Source organism: Talpa occidentalis, unplaced genomic scaffold (assembly GCF_014898055.3).
Source record: "Talpa occidentalis isolate TD23 unplaced genomic scaffold, MPIMG_talOcc4v2.1 talOcc4.12, whole genome shotgun sequence".
NCBI lineage: Eukaryota > Metazoa > Chordata > Mammalia > Eulipotyphla > Talpidae > Talpa > Talpa occidentalis.
The window spans coordinates 19,013,138-19,025,857 of record NW_023601212.1 but is presented as its reverse complement, the minus strand read 5'-3'; the positions used below and the strand labels follow the sequence as shown (position 1 = coordinate 19,025,857).

The window sequence follows — 12,720 nt, the reverse complement described above, 5'->3', positions numbered from 1 at the left end:
AACAGCCTGGATTCCCAGTGATGGTAGAGTCGTCACAGCAGCCGTGGACTAACCTTACTTGAGCTACTGTTACTTGGAATGTCTGCATTTATAGCTAAACCTCAGCATACCTTAAGAAGTCATTATTTAACACAACTAAATTGTACATTTAAAAATGGTTAAGATGGTATATTTTATAATGTGTTTCTTACCACAATTAAAAAAAAAAAAGAAGCCAAAAGTCAGATTTGTAGAGACAGCATGCAGAATGGTGGTGGACAAGGGATGGAGGAGGGAAGGGGAAGAGTTATAGCTGAGTGTGTACAGAGCCTCAGTTTTGCAAGAGTCCTGTGACTGGACAGTGGTGATGGTAGCACAACCGTGAATGTACTTCATGCCACTGAACTGCACACTTAAAGATTGTTGAGATGGTGAATTTTATGCTAGAAGCATTTTACCATAACTTTGTTTTTTTAAGCAGCCAAAGCACAAGGGAACTGTTTGGAGTGTTTACATGAGGGCACACATTTGTCAAAATCATCAAACTGTACACTTAAGATGGGTGAATTTCATCCAAAGTAAATTATATCCCAATAAGGTACCATGGAAACAGATGTATGTAGGCCCCTCTGCCAGCCTAAAGGACTTCCCAAAGGAGGAGTTACGCATAGGCATTAGCACAGAAAATAGGCTCTACTATCCTGTAAGCTGATTACAAGGGAAGAAATTGTATTTTATTTCTTCAATAGCCTAAAAAATGTGGGAGGAGGAAGTGGAAGCCACTGTGGGCTCAGTCTGAGGACAGCTGCCTCTTCTGGGTGCCTCCCAGCTGCTGATAGATACAAGAGCTCTCAGCACACAGGTCACCATCAGGGCCCCTAAAGAAGGGTGCCAGTCAATATTCGCTCAGATGTCCACTCAGATGTGCACATTCCATGCAGGTGTGGTCACCTGCGTGGAGTAATGAGAACAGAGAAGTTCCTACCCCATAAAACTTGCATGTAGAAGATGGACATTAAGCAAGTAAACCAGTAAATATATTGGATCATTACAGATTGGGGTCATTTGTATGTAGGAGGTGATAAGAGAAAATGACAGAACTTTAGATGGGATGATCAGGGAGAGTCTGGGGTGCTGGGGCTTTTGAGCTGAGACAAAATGAGCAAAAGTCAGGCACTTAAAGAGCCACAAGAAGTACCACAGTACTTCTTGGGAAGTACCACTTGGGAAGTACCCTTCTTGGGAAGGGCACAGTCAGGGTGCACAAGCAGGCAGGGGCACAAGATGTCACTGAAGAGTAGGTGTGAGCAGGCCCCCCATGGCTTTGGAGGTCATGGGGAAGAGTTCAAAGATTTTATCTAATAATGTTTTCAGAAGATCCCTCTTGCGGCTCTATAGGAAATAAATTGGAGAAGAGTTAAGAGTAGAAGCAAGAAAGCAGGAGGCTATCATAGCAGTCCTAAGAGATAATGCAGCTTGGACAAATATAGTGGCAAAAACAGAGAGAAGTGGTGACTTTGAAATATATTGAGAGTGAAAGCCGAGTGCACAGATGAAATCTGAGTTAGGTTTGGGGGTTTTATCGATACCTATAGCTGAGTGTAGGTATTAAGATATTTTACCACTAAGGGAAACTGGGTAAAAGGAAAACAGGAGCTCTTTATACCGTCTTTGAAACGTTTTATAAATCTATAGTTATATTTTTTAAGTTTTTATTTTTCATTCACAACAACCAAGTATAACTCCAGAGGGAGGAAAATGAGAATTTTAATCATAGCACCTTACATAGTTTAGTTGTGAATAATATTTATAGGGCCTTACTAATATGAACACTATATAATAATTTTAAGTAAAAGGTGTGAAAAGCTCTACTGGAAGGTGGGAGAAGGACAAATGTATGAGTTGGGTGGGAAGGCAATGGGCATATAAGAGAGCATTTTGCATAGTTGAAAGTCAACAGAGAAAACTTAAAAATTAAAAATCAAGAAATAGATATATGAGAATTTTTAAAATATATAAGTAAAGAGCAGAAAAACTAGCTAAAAGAGTTGAGAGTGGTTGCTTTGGGCAATGAGGATTTAGGATGGGTAACAGATTGCTTTTACATTATAAACTTAGTAACACTTCTTATCTCTATAAAGTGTCTCCCAAACAACAAAAATATATTTAAAGAAACACACTGATATCCACCCATCCCCCCAAAAAGGCACAAAGGACTTTCTCTTTGGCTCAGAAAGAGGGAATTGGTGTGGAAAGGAAGGGAGAAGGAATCCTGGATGACCCTTGGGTTTCAGAACACTGAATGGGCGATGAGATAGAAAGGGCTGGGGGAGTAATGGGGTGAGGGGTGCATATCTTATACATTCGATATCTGTTAGACATCCAAATGGAAGTATCAGGAGGATAGCTGGATATCCTGAGCAGAGGTGAGAGGTCAGGGTTAGAGAAAAAATCTGGTAGATATCAACATTTGGACTGTAGATACAGACCATGAGATAAATAATACCATACAGGAAGACACTATAAAGAAATCATTGAGCACCTCTTCTGTCTTGCCTGATGCTTCTCTTAGCACACAGTGTATTTCAATAAATCTGCTTTTCTGTCCTCAAAAAAAAAAGAAAAAGAAAAAGAAATCACTGAGCCCAGGCCTAGATTCTGAGGTAGTCTAATATTTCAAGGTGCTTTTTTTCTGTTTTGTTTTGGTTTTTTTTTTTAAAGATTTATTTTTTATTTATACAAGCACTGGGTACTGTCAGAAGCGCAGGAGGGTGAGAGAATTCACCAGAGCCAGAGCGGGGAGCAGAGCAGGCAGAAGGATCGAAGTACACTGCTGAGGGGAGCAGCGGGAGGCAGGAGAGGTCTGCGTGCCATGTGGGACCCTCCTCTGGTGGCCGGGGAGCAGCCGGGGATCGAACTGGCGCTGCAGAGGCCACAGGCAGCTTCGCAACCCAGCGCTCAACTGCTGCGCACTGGGGAGACCCAAGGTGCTTTTTTTTTTTTTTTTTTTTTTAGGAGGAGGCAAAGGAGATTAAAGAGCAGTCAGTGAGGACAGAGGAAATCCAGGGGCCTGTGGAGTCCGAGCAGGAAAAGTTTTGAAAAAAAGTGATCAACTAGATCAACAGATGTTAAGAAGTCAGGTAAGATGAGGACCAAGTGGTGGGTGACTATAGTAGCTGGTCTCCAAAGATGGTTCCCTAACTCAATTATGCCCCTGTGTAGTCCCTTCCCCTCGAACCTGCTATGGCCATGAATCTTGCTAATGAGTAATAGTTTATGATAGAAGCCAAGTGCATGACTTCCAAGGCGAGGCCAAAGGAAGCCTTGACGTTTCTCCCAGAATGCTCGTTCCTGGGACACTCCCTCCTGGAGCCAGCTGACATTCCAAGAAGCCAAGTCACTCAAGTGGCCACCTGTAGGCACCCCAGTCACCAGTCCCAGCTAAACTCCTACCCAACAGGCACCATCAACCACCAGCCATGTTAGTGCCCCATCTTGGCCCTTCAGCTCAGCTGAGCCTTCAGATGACTCCAGGCCCAGATGCTATGGACAGTAACCGCTTAAGAAACAAACCACAAGTGAGAATTTCCAGCTAATCTGTCAACCACACACGCATGAGACACATTAATTAACTGGGTAAAGCTACTAAATTTTGGAATAGTTTGGTAGGCAGCAAAGGATAACCAGAATAGTGACTTTAACAAAAGCAGCTCAATGGAGTAGTAGCAACAGAAGCCAGATCACAGTGGGTGGATGAGAGCGTATGGGAAAGTGTAGACTCTTTTTTCAGGAAGGCTGGCTGTGATGAGTGTGGGAGGTGGAGCCACGGAGAGTTGTTTATTTTTAAGAGGGGAGATACTAGAGCTTGGTTGTATGTTGACTGAGAATATTCTTGGAGACAAGATTGATGAAGAAGAGGGAGGAGAAAGAAAAGAAGCAGAGTCTTTGGAAAGGTAAGGAAGGAAAGGGTCTAGACTGGGGATAAAGGCAAAGACGATGGATGAGGAAGTGGGTGGTTTGTGAACCATAAGGCACGAAGTACAGGGGTTTCTGCACAAGCAGCAAGGTCATCAGCTGAAAGAGAAGGTGAGAACTAGAAAGGAAGTGGGGGGAGGTTAGAAAAAAATCTACTTGAGGGGCCTCCCTGGTGGCACAAGGGGTTAAGTCTCAGCACTATCAAGCTATCGCCAGCCAGAGCAGCACAAGTTCGATCCATAGCCAGGGAGCTACCCAGATGGCGCAGCAGACCTCTCCTGTCTCTCCTGCTGTTCCCCTCAGCAGTGTATTTTAGTCAGTCTGCCTGTTATGTTCCCCACTCTGTCTCTGGTGAATCCTCTTACCACCCCCCATACCTCTGGCCTATACCCCAGATCTTGTATGCTTAAATAAAATAAATCTTAAAAAGAAAGAAAGAAAAAGAAAAAAAATTTACTTGAAAAAAGTAGATGCAAACAAAATCATCATATCAGAAAGTGGAAATAGTAGCAGAATTCAAAAGTAGCCACCCAAAATTCTATACCCCTAATCCCTGGAATATGTGAATGAGATGAGCTATCACCTCCTGATTGGGATATGTTACATGGCACAGTGGGTCTTAAAAACAATGATTCCCCAGAAAGACCTTAAATTTGGAAGACCTAATCTGGTCACGTAAGCCCTTAGAAGCAGAGCACTTTCTCTGGCTATCAGCAGAAGAGAAACCAGAGAGGATGCCTGAGAGATTTGAAGCAGGAGGGGTCTGGTCTCGGAGCAGAGAGCAGGCTCCACATAGTGAGAAAGAAGAGGTGAAGACATTCAAAAGCTGATAGGCCAGAGGGCTGGGAGTGATCATCCACATGGCTGTTGGAATCATCAAGAATAATGAAGGAGAAGGGGTGTGAAGGAAGACAATGAGCCAGTTGTTGTAAGGGGAAAGAGGAAGTGAGTTGAACCAGCAGAACACAGCACCAAGGAAAGGTGGCAGGAGGGATGCTAGAAGGATGGAGAAAGAAAGGGCATTTATCCCACCCATTGTGGATTGAATTATAGCCCCAAAAAGATAGGCCCAGAAAGACAAGTTCAAGTCCTAACCCCTGCTAGCTGTGAATGTGACTTTATTTGGAAATAGGTCTTTGTAGGTGAATCAAGTTAAGATGAAGTCATTATTAGGGTGAGGCCCTAATCCAAAGACTGGTGTCGTCATAAGACCAGGAAAATTTGGACACAGAAACAGGAGACACAGAAGGAAAATAAAGACTGAAACGAGGTGATGCAGCCACAAGCCAAGGAACATCAGGGGCTACCAAAAGCTGGCAGAGCCTTGAAGAATCTTCCCCTCAAGGCTTCTGAGGGAGCATGGCCCTGACGATTTTTACCTTGATTTTTAATTTCTGTCCTCCAGAAGTGTGGGAAAACAAATTTGCTTTTCAAGCTAGTTGTGGCAATTTGTTCTGGCATCCCCAGGAAAACAGAATCCCGCCTCTTGACCCTGATATGTGTGGGGGGAGGAGTAAAAGCAAGCTCCATTTAAGGGGCTTCAGGGGTCAGCAAGTTTCATTTAAGACAGGAAATCGAGAGAAACTTGGTAGGAGAGGTTGAGGACTAGGCAGAGCCCCATCTTAGAGCAGTGTCCAGCATATGGGGGTCTGAAGGGTGGGGAGTACCTGGCTCAGGTGAGGAGATGCAACAGGAGAGACATGTCTCTCCTGCTAACAGATTATCTGTTAACAGAATCAGATAATCTGATAACAGACTACCTGGACTCTGGATTTCTGGGGACTGAGATAGACAGGGAGCATGGACGTGATACAGTCACTGAGGGACAGTGGGTTTACATTTTGGGGCTGTTGCTGGGTACCACTGCCTGTGCTCCCAGTGTGGGCAGCTGTGGGATGACAGCTGAGTCCTGACACAGGGAAGCCACTGTGCCCTCCTGCTGTGGGGCCTTCTGGGGCAACTCCACCCCTCACCTGGGGTAACTCAGCCTCTTGGCATCTGCGTCCTCTGATGACGACAGCCATCAGCACAGCTCTAGGCTCAGGCTTTGGGACTTTCCAGCTTTACAGTTTCCTGCCATCCAGACCTGACTTGTCCAATATGGTAACCAGTGGCCAAGGGTGGATATTTAGATTTAAATTTACATCAATTACATTTAAATAAGTTAAATTTTCTGTTCTGTTCAGTTACACCAGTGTAGGGTAAGGTAAAAAAGTATCAGGCTTTTCTGCCCTCCCGCCATTAGGATAGATAAGGGAACCCCGTGGTCCTGAATGCATGCCTGATGGCAGGCACCTGAAGTGGGTACACCTGGGGTGAGAGACAGTTTATAAGGGCGGCGTCATGGGGACACCAGTAGAAGCCAAGAACGAACGGAAGCCAAGAGAATGCCTGAGAGCCCAGATAGAATGAGGATTTGCTGGGGGCTGGGAGGACTGCCAGCCTCCCGGTTCCCCAGCACCCCTGCCTGCCATATGCCTGAAAAATCTAAATGAAAGACCTGCAAAAGCCACTGAGGACTCTGACTCCTCCTTCACCCGGTCTGCTGATCATAGAAAACCTGCACTGTGGCCTTCCGGCCCCTACAATCAGCCACATAGAACTTTCCGTGAGAATGGAAGTGAAAAGTTTTAGGTTTAAACAGAGCTGGGTGAGACCATGGACAGGAACCACTGCCCTCATAAAACAGAGTTTTCAGCAGAGGCTAACACGCGCAAAGGAGGCAAAACAAGGGGCCCTTAATAGGAACAGCTCTCAGCCCTGCTTGAGGTGAGAAGCAGCTGCCCTTCAGCGGCCAGGAAGGTGCTAAATAAAGCAACACTTCACAGCCCAGAAGAGAGTGTCATGAGGTCCACAGATAGGAAAGTTCCTCCTCACCCCTAATCTAAGTCGCCCATCTCCCACATTCTTCATGCCCTGTCTCAGCACAACTGACAATAAAAATCCACTTCCCTCTGAGGAGCATAGACATGCCATCATCCACAAGCCACTCACATGTCCCTAACACAGGCCAACTCAGAAATGCCTGTGTCAGCCAGTCCTGGGGTGACGATCAGCCTGCAGACATCCATAGCCCACCGAGGCCTCTTACCTCCCTCCCTCTGATGAGGCCAAGTTCCCACCCTTGTCCTCCCCGGGCCACTCTGCCCCACTGCTCAGCTCCTGTAAGCACCCGCTGGGCCAAGAACCAAGAACAGGGTTCACAGCACACCCAAAATTTGGAGCAAACAAATGCCTTTCTCCCCACTGCCCTCTAACAAGCAATTAGGTGAGAAGACAATTCCCATTCCACCAGACTTAACATTGCTCTCAGGTCAACAGTGGATCCTTGCTCAACATCAGGGAAGTAAGTCTTTTTAGTGATTTTCTCAAAGCAAGAATCAGTCGACTCCCAAGGTGAATTGAAGTCTCACCCCTTGGGGGACTGAAAACTGCTTGCAACTTGTAAATGATGGCCTTTCCTTTCCTATTTCTCTTTATAAAGTATGACAAATCACAGGCTCCAACCTGAGGTAGTCCCCTTTTATAAAAGGCTCCCCAAAAGCTGGTCTGAAGATTATGATGGGGGGAATGGGAGACCATGGAGGGGGAATGCAAAGCCACTTGTGGCTTCTGAATTTCAATTGCCGAGGCCCTTACAAAGCAGAAAGGGCGCCCAACCTGGAGTAAAGCTCTTGGGTCAAGCCAGCCTCCAGTTGATCTTACCAGCAGCACCGCCCGCAGACAAGAGCTAGAAGGAAAGCATGTTATGGAGAGGTGGGACTCAACACCTCTGAGGCAAGTACAGTGCTGTAATGCAGTGTGACCTCGAAAAAAGAAACCAAAGTAGAGCCAGATATTCCTTCCTCTGTGCTTTCCATAATATGATGTGGCTCTCCGACTAGGATAGGATCTGAATCTGTAATTCCATAACTTTATTTTTGAGGAATAAAAATGAAGTGCCATTTGCTAACTTTTGAATTTTATAAGTAATCTCATAAAATGTCTTCAGGCACATTATTTAATAGGTTTTTAAAATAATTGACCCACAAGGAAAATATATCTGGGTGAAATAGACATAAAGAAGATGATTTGTTCACTTCTTTGTCCACATGTATATGTGGGATTTATATTTTGTAGTTCACTCTGTTGCCTAGATGTCATTTGAACACTATTACTATTGTTATGACTCACAAGTGCATATTGTTGATTTTGAGCTTACCCTTAAGTATTAAATCTTCCCTTTCCCCGTTTAAAAAAAAAAAAACACAGATATTGGTGGGTTCTGTTCTCAGGGACCTGAGCATGGAGAGACATCAAAACCTGAGCATGGAGAGACATTAAAAAAAAAAACACAGATATTGGTGGGTTCTGTTCTCAGGGACCTGAGCATGGAGAGACATCAAAATGAAAGTCTTAAAGATGCAGGACTTCTAACCTGTGACCGTGACTGTGAACATGAAGAGATCTGATAGCAGTGGGGACACACCCCTTCCTCCTGGTTAGAGTTTCAGGAAAGAGACAAGGCCCAAGAAAAGAGGAAATGACAGCTGAGTGTAACCCACCCGCAGTAGCTGGAACCTTGGACAGCACCACACAGGTCTAGCTACTCACGGTTGGAAGCTGCAGAGTGACCACAACCTGTCCAGGAGTGACCTAAAGGTGGCAGGGAAACACCAGGCCTAAAGAGGCCAAGCAAGTAGGAAGCAGTCAGGACACTTTTCAAGGGGCACTTGGGTGGCCACTGAAAAACGAGGGCCGCTTCCTCCAGTGCTTTGGTGAATATACCAATAGATGAGATGCTCCCCTAGGAGGTAGGAGTCCCTGGAGAAGGGAGGGGCTAGCCATCAGCTGACTGAAACTACATTTCTGCCACACCAGCAGAATGGGGACTGGCTCCAAACAGAAACACAGTTATGCTACAGAAAAGGCCTGCCACATTTCCCACATATCTGAATTTGTAGACTAAACTACAGTGTAGTAAACATAATTGTAAAAAATAATGGAGGCAAAGCTAGAAACTAGCAAATTTCTGGCTAGGCAACTGAAGAGATGATGGTGCTATTCATAAATGTAAGGGATAGAGGAGGGGGGAATTCAGCGGAACACGATGAGTCTGGACATGCTGAGGTTGAAAGGCTGATGGGATTCCACGGAGGCACCTGGGTATCTATAGTGTGCTCAGGCATGAGGTCTGCCTGAAATACAGATCGGGGCATCATCAGGCAAACAAGGTGTAGCTAAGGGATGAGGAACAGAGCAGAGTGAGCTTAGGGATTCACTACAAGCCAGCACCACCAGAAGCTTTTCATGCATATTAGTCTATTAAATCCCATTTCTGTAATATATGAAGAAATAGTGTTTCAGACTTCACAGAAGAATCCTAAGTTATCTCTGGAAATCTACAATCTGCACATATAACAACAGCCTGCTATAAACCACAGGACCAGGAGGAGCTGCAGGAAGAAAACCAAAATAGCCTTGTGTCACAAAATCTAGGAGGAGAGGATTTCAGGACAGAAACCGCTGGTACTAGATGTGCAGGGGGCTGAGTAACTGAATATAAGTGAAAAGGCCCCTGGAAGTTAGAGAGGAGATCCGTAAGGACAGGTGAGGGAGGGTTCCTGACATCGGAGAAGTAGAGGACCTGCTGGTGCTGCGTAGAGGAGGAGATGGGGAAATGCGAGATACTAAATGCAGGAAACCTGGGAAGAGGAGACAGCCGGAACCTAAATTAAAGATTTTCATGTTTTCAAGTGGACAGATTTGTAGAGTAATACATGTCAAAGGAAAAGTCAGCAGAAAATGAAAGTCTTAAAGATGCAGGACTTCTAACCTGTCAGTGACTGTGAACATGATGAGAAAGAACACTAATGGAGATGTTTCCATGATTCCTAACTTCAAATGGAGCCTTGATCAATCCAGAATCCAGTCACCCTCCCTCTCTCTGGCACAGTGGTTTTCAAGAGACTGTCCCCAGACCAGCAGCTGCAGCACCAACAAGAAACTTGTTAGAAATACAAATTCTCAGGCCTCTCTGGTGGCAAAGGGAGCTACCTATGAAGCTATCTGCAGCCACTGCAGCATGAGTTCGATCCCTGGCCAGGGAGCTACCCACATGGCGCAGTAGACCTCTCCTGACTCGCCCACTGCTCCCCTCAGCAGTGTATTTCAGTACATCTGCCTGTTCTGTTCCCACTCTGTTTCTGGTGAATCCTCTCACCCCCCACACCTCTGGCCTGTACCCCAGTTCTTGTAAGCATAAATAAATAAATCTAAAAAAAATACAAATTCTCAAGCCCACCCCATACCTGCTGGATCCAAAACTCTGGGTAGGGTTTTAAGACTCTCCAGATGATTCCAATAGATCACTAGCTTCTAACTCCTCCTCTAAATTTCCAACCCTTCTTCCTTCATCCTCACCCTCAGCTGACCTTGCTTCCTTACTCACTAGCTTCCCCCACAACCATCCACCTGCCAGAATCTGCCTCCTCTCAACTTTGAATGAACCCTCTGTGCCCCTAACCAAAGTCAGGCCCTCACTTCTGTACTAAATACCATTTCACATCACCAAGGTCACAGCTCCAGCTAATCTCTCCACTCTCACCACCATTATCATCAATTTTCATTCTCCCCTGGCTCTTTCTCATCAGCATACCAACATATTTTAACCACTTAAAAAAAATTTACTTCATTTCTCCTGTTTCCTCCCCCACAATCTCTCTTCTTCATATATCAAAGAATTTTCCATCCTCCCCTCCCATTCTTTCTTGAACCCATCCACATCTGACTTGCAATCCTACACTGCACCAAAACCATTCTTGTCAAGGTCACCAACAAGCTTCTAAATACTTCTCACATTTATCTTCACCTATAGGCAGCATTTGACACAATATGATCTTTCCTCATTGAACAGGTTTCCTTCTCTTGGCTGCCAGTACACCATCTCCCAGGTTTTTGATTCTCTACTTCACTGCTCATTCCTCAGCTTCTTTGATGGTTCCTACTCTAAAGTCACTTAATGTTAGAGAGCTCCAGTATTCAACCCTGGCACATCTTTGTTATCCCTACCTGCTCCCCTGGTAAGCTCTTCTAATCACATAGCTTTAAATAACACCCATATGCTGGAGACTCTCAGTTTTCTATCTCCAGCCCAGACCTTGCCAAACTTGTACATCCAACTGCTTTCTTGGCATCTGGACATGCCTAATAGGCATCTCAAACTTGATACATGTTACACTGAGCTCCTGATCTTCCTACTTCCGCGGGGCCTCCACACACACAAAAACTCTGCTCCCTCCACCAATACACCTTCTCAGTTCAGGTAAAAAATCCCTCCCTTTTTCTCATAATACTTAACCCACTGGAAAAGCCCATTGGCTCACATTCAAAATACACCTAGAACGCAACCACTTCTGTCACCTCTCCTGCTGCCACATGAATGGATCCACTGACATCTCTTATGAAATGATTGCACTGATCTCTTGCTCTGGCTCCCCCCAGCTCACAGGGAAAACCAAAGTCAGCAAAATGGCTTTAAGGTCCTACAAGGTATGATCCATCCCTTAATTATTTGACCTCATCTCACTCCACCCACACTGACCTTCTTACTCTTCAAAAACAGCAAGTATGCTCCCACCTCAGGGGCATATACATTTACTGTTTACATTTACTATTTACTGTTCCCTCTGCCTAGAACATTCTTTCCCCGATATCCGATGGCTCATTACCTTGCTTCCTCCAGGTCACTCAGATGATACCTTCTCATTGAGGCATCTCTGGTGACACATACACCATATCTCCTCCCTCCTTTACTTGCCTCCAGGGCTCTTACTGCATCTAACATATTATCTACTTTACTTATTTGCTAGTGTCCTGTTTCAACTAGAATGTAGGGCCAGGATTTTGCCTGTTTTGTTCACTGCTGTATCTCCAGCGCGTGGCTTATTCAATAAGCATGTATAATATGTGGTGGAATCAAGGCCCAAAGGGCACATAAAGATTTGCAATTCCAGAAGGGGTTGGTTGTGTACAAGAAGAGGGCCACCTCTTTCACTGCTCAGAGAGCAGAGGTACGAATGGATACAGTTATGTTTTGTAGGCAGAAACTTAAATAACCCCCTTGTGTTTCTCTGGGAAATGAAAGTCAAGGAGGAACTTGAATGTGATGGGCAGAAGCAGCAGCTGTGAAGGATGGGAAAAAGCACCAAGGGCACTAGGAAACATTGATGGGCCAAGTGAAACCGAAAACCTGAATTTGCCTTGGCACCAATCTCCTTAGCTGGGTAGGAAACGATTACACACAGAATGGGAAGAGGCAAAACTTCGAGTTTTTGTTAAGCTTTTTTCTTGAAAGAAAACGGAATTCCTTCCACTGACTCAGTGCCGCTTATCCCACTCAAGAAATGAACACCAATCACCGCCCTCACGGGAGTAAAAGAGTAGAGTGTCTTCTAGAGAAGAGATGCCGGGTGGGAAGGACTCGGTGCACTAGCCTTCTCTGAAAACTGAACGTTGACATATATGCCTCGGGGCTCGAATTCTAGACCCTCTCCCGATGGCCCCTCCTCTTTCCCAATACCTTCCAGCTGCCCTGTCGGGTCCCAGGCCGATCTACTTCTTTTCCTGCTCCGCCCCCTAAAACTCGCGTGCTTTTCCTCCACGTGGTTCTCTGTGTACATCCGTCGCCTGGGAGACCCTCGCCGGGCGGGCCTCTAATGACGCCACAATAAGAACAAGCCAATGACCATGACGCGTCTCAGTGACGCGAGACGCGGGGTGTGGCCT

General features: G+C 45.4%; 1 long non-coding RNA gene across 2 annotated transcripts in view; it reads right to left on the bottom strand.

The window, feature by feature from the left end:
- LOC119240763 (uncharacterized) overlaps window positions 1–12,630 on the bottom strand; it is a 140,475-nt gene extending 127,845 nt beyond the window's left edge. For both annotated transcript variants that reach the window (XR_008551050.1, XR_005124185.2), the window contains exon 1: window positions 12,515–12,630. This is a non-coding gene — a long non-coding RNA (uncharacterized LOC119240763). The remainder of the gene's footprint in view (window positions 1–12,514) is intronic.
- Window positions 12,631–12,720: the final 90 nt, after the last annotated feature.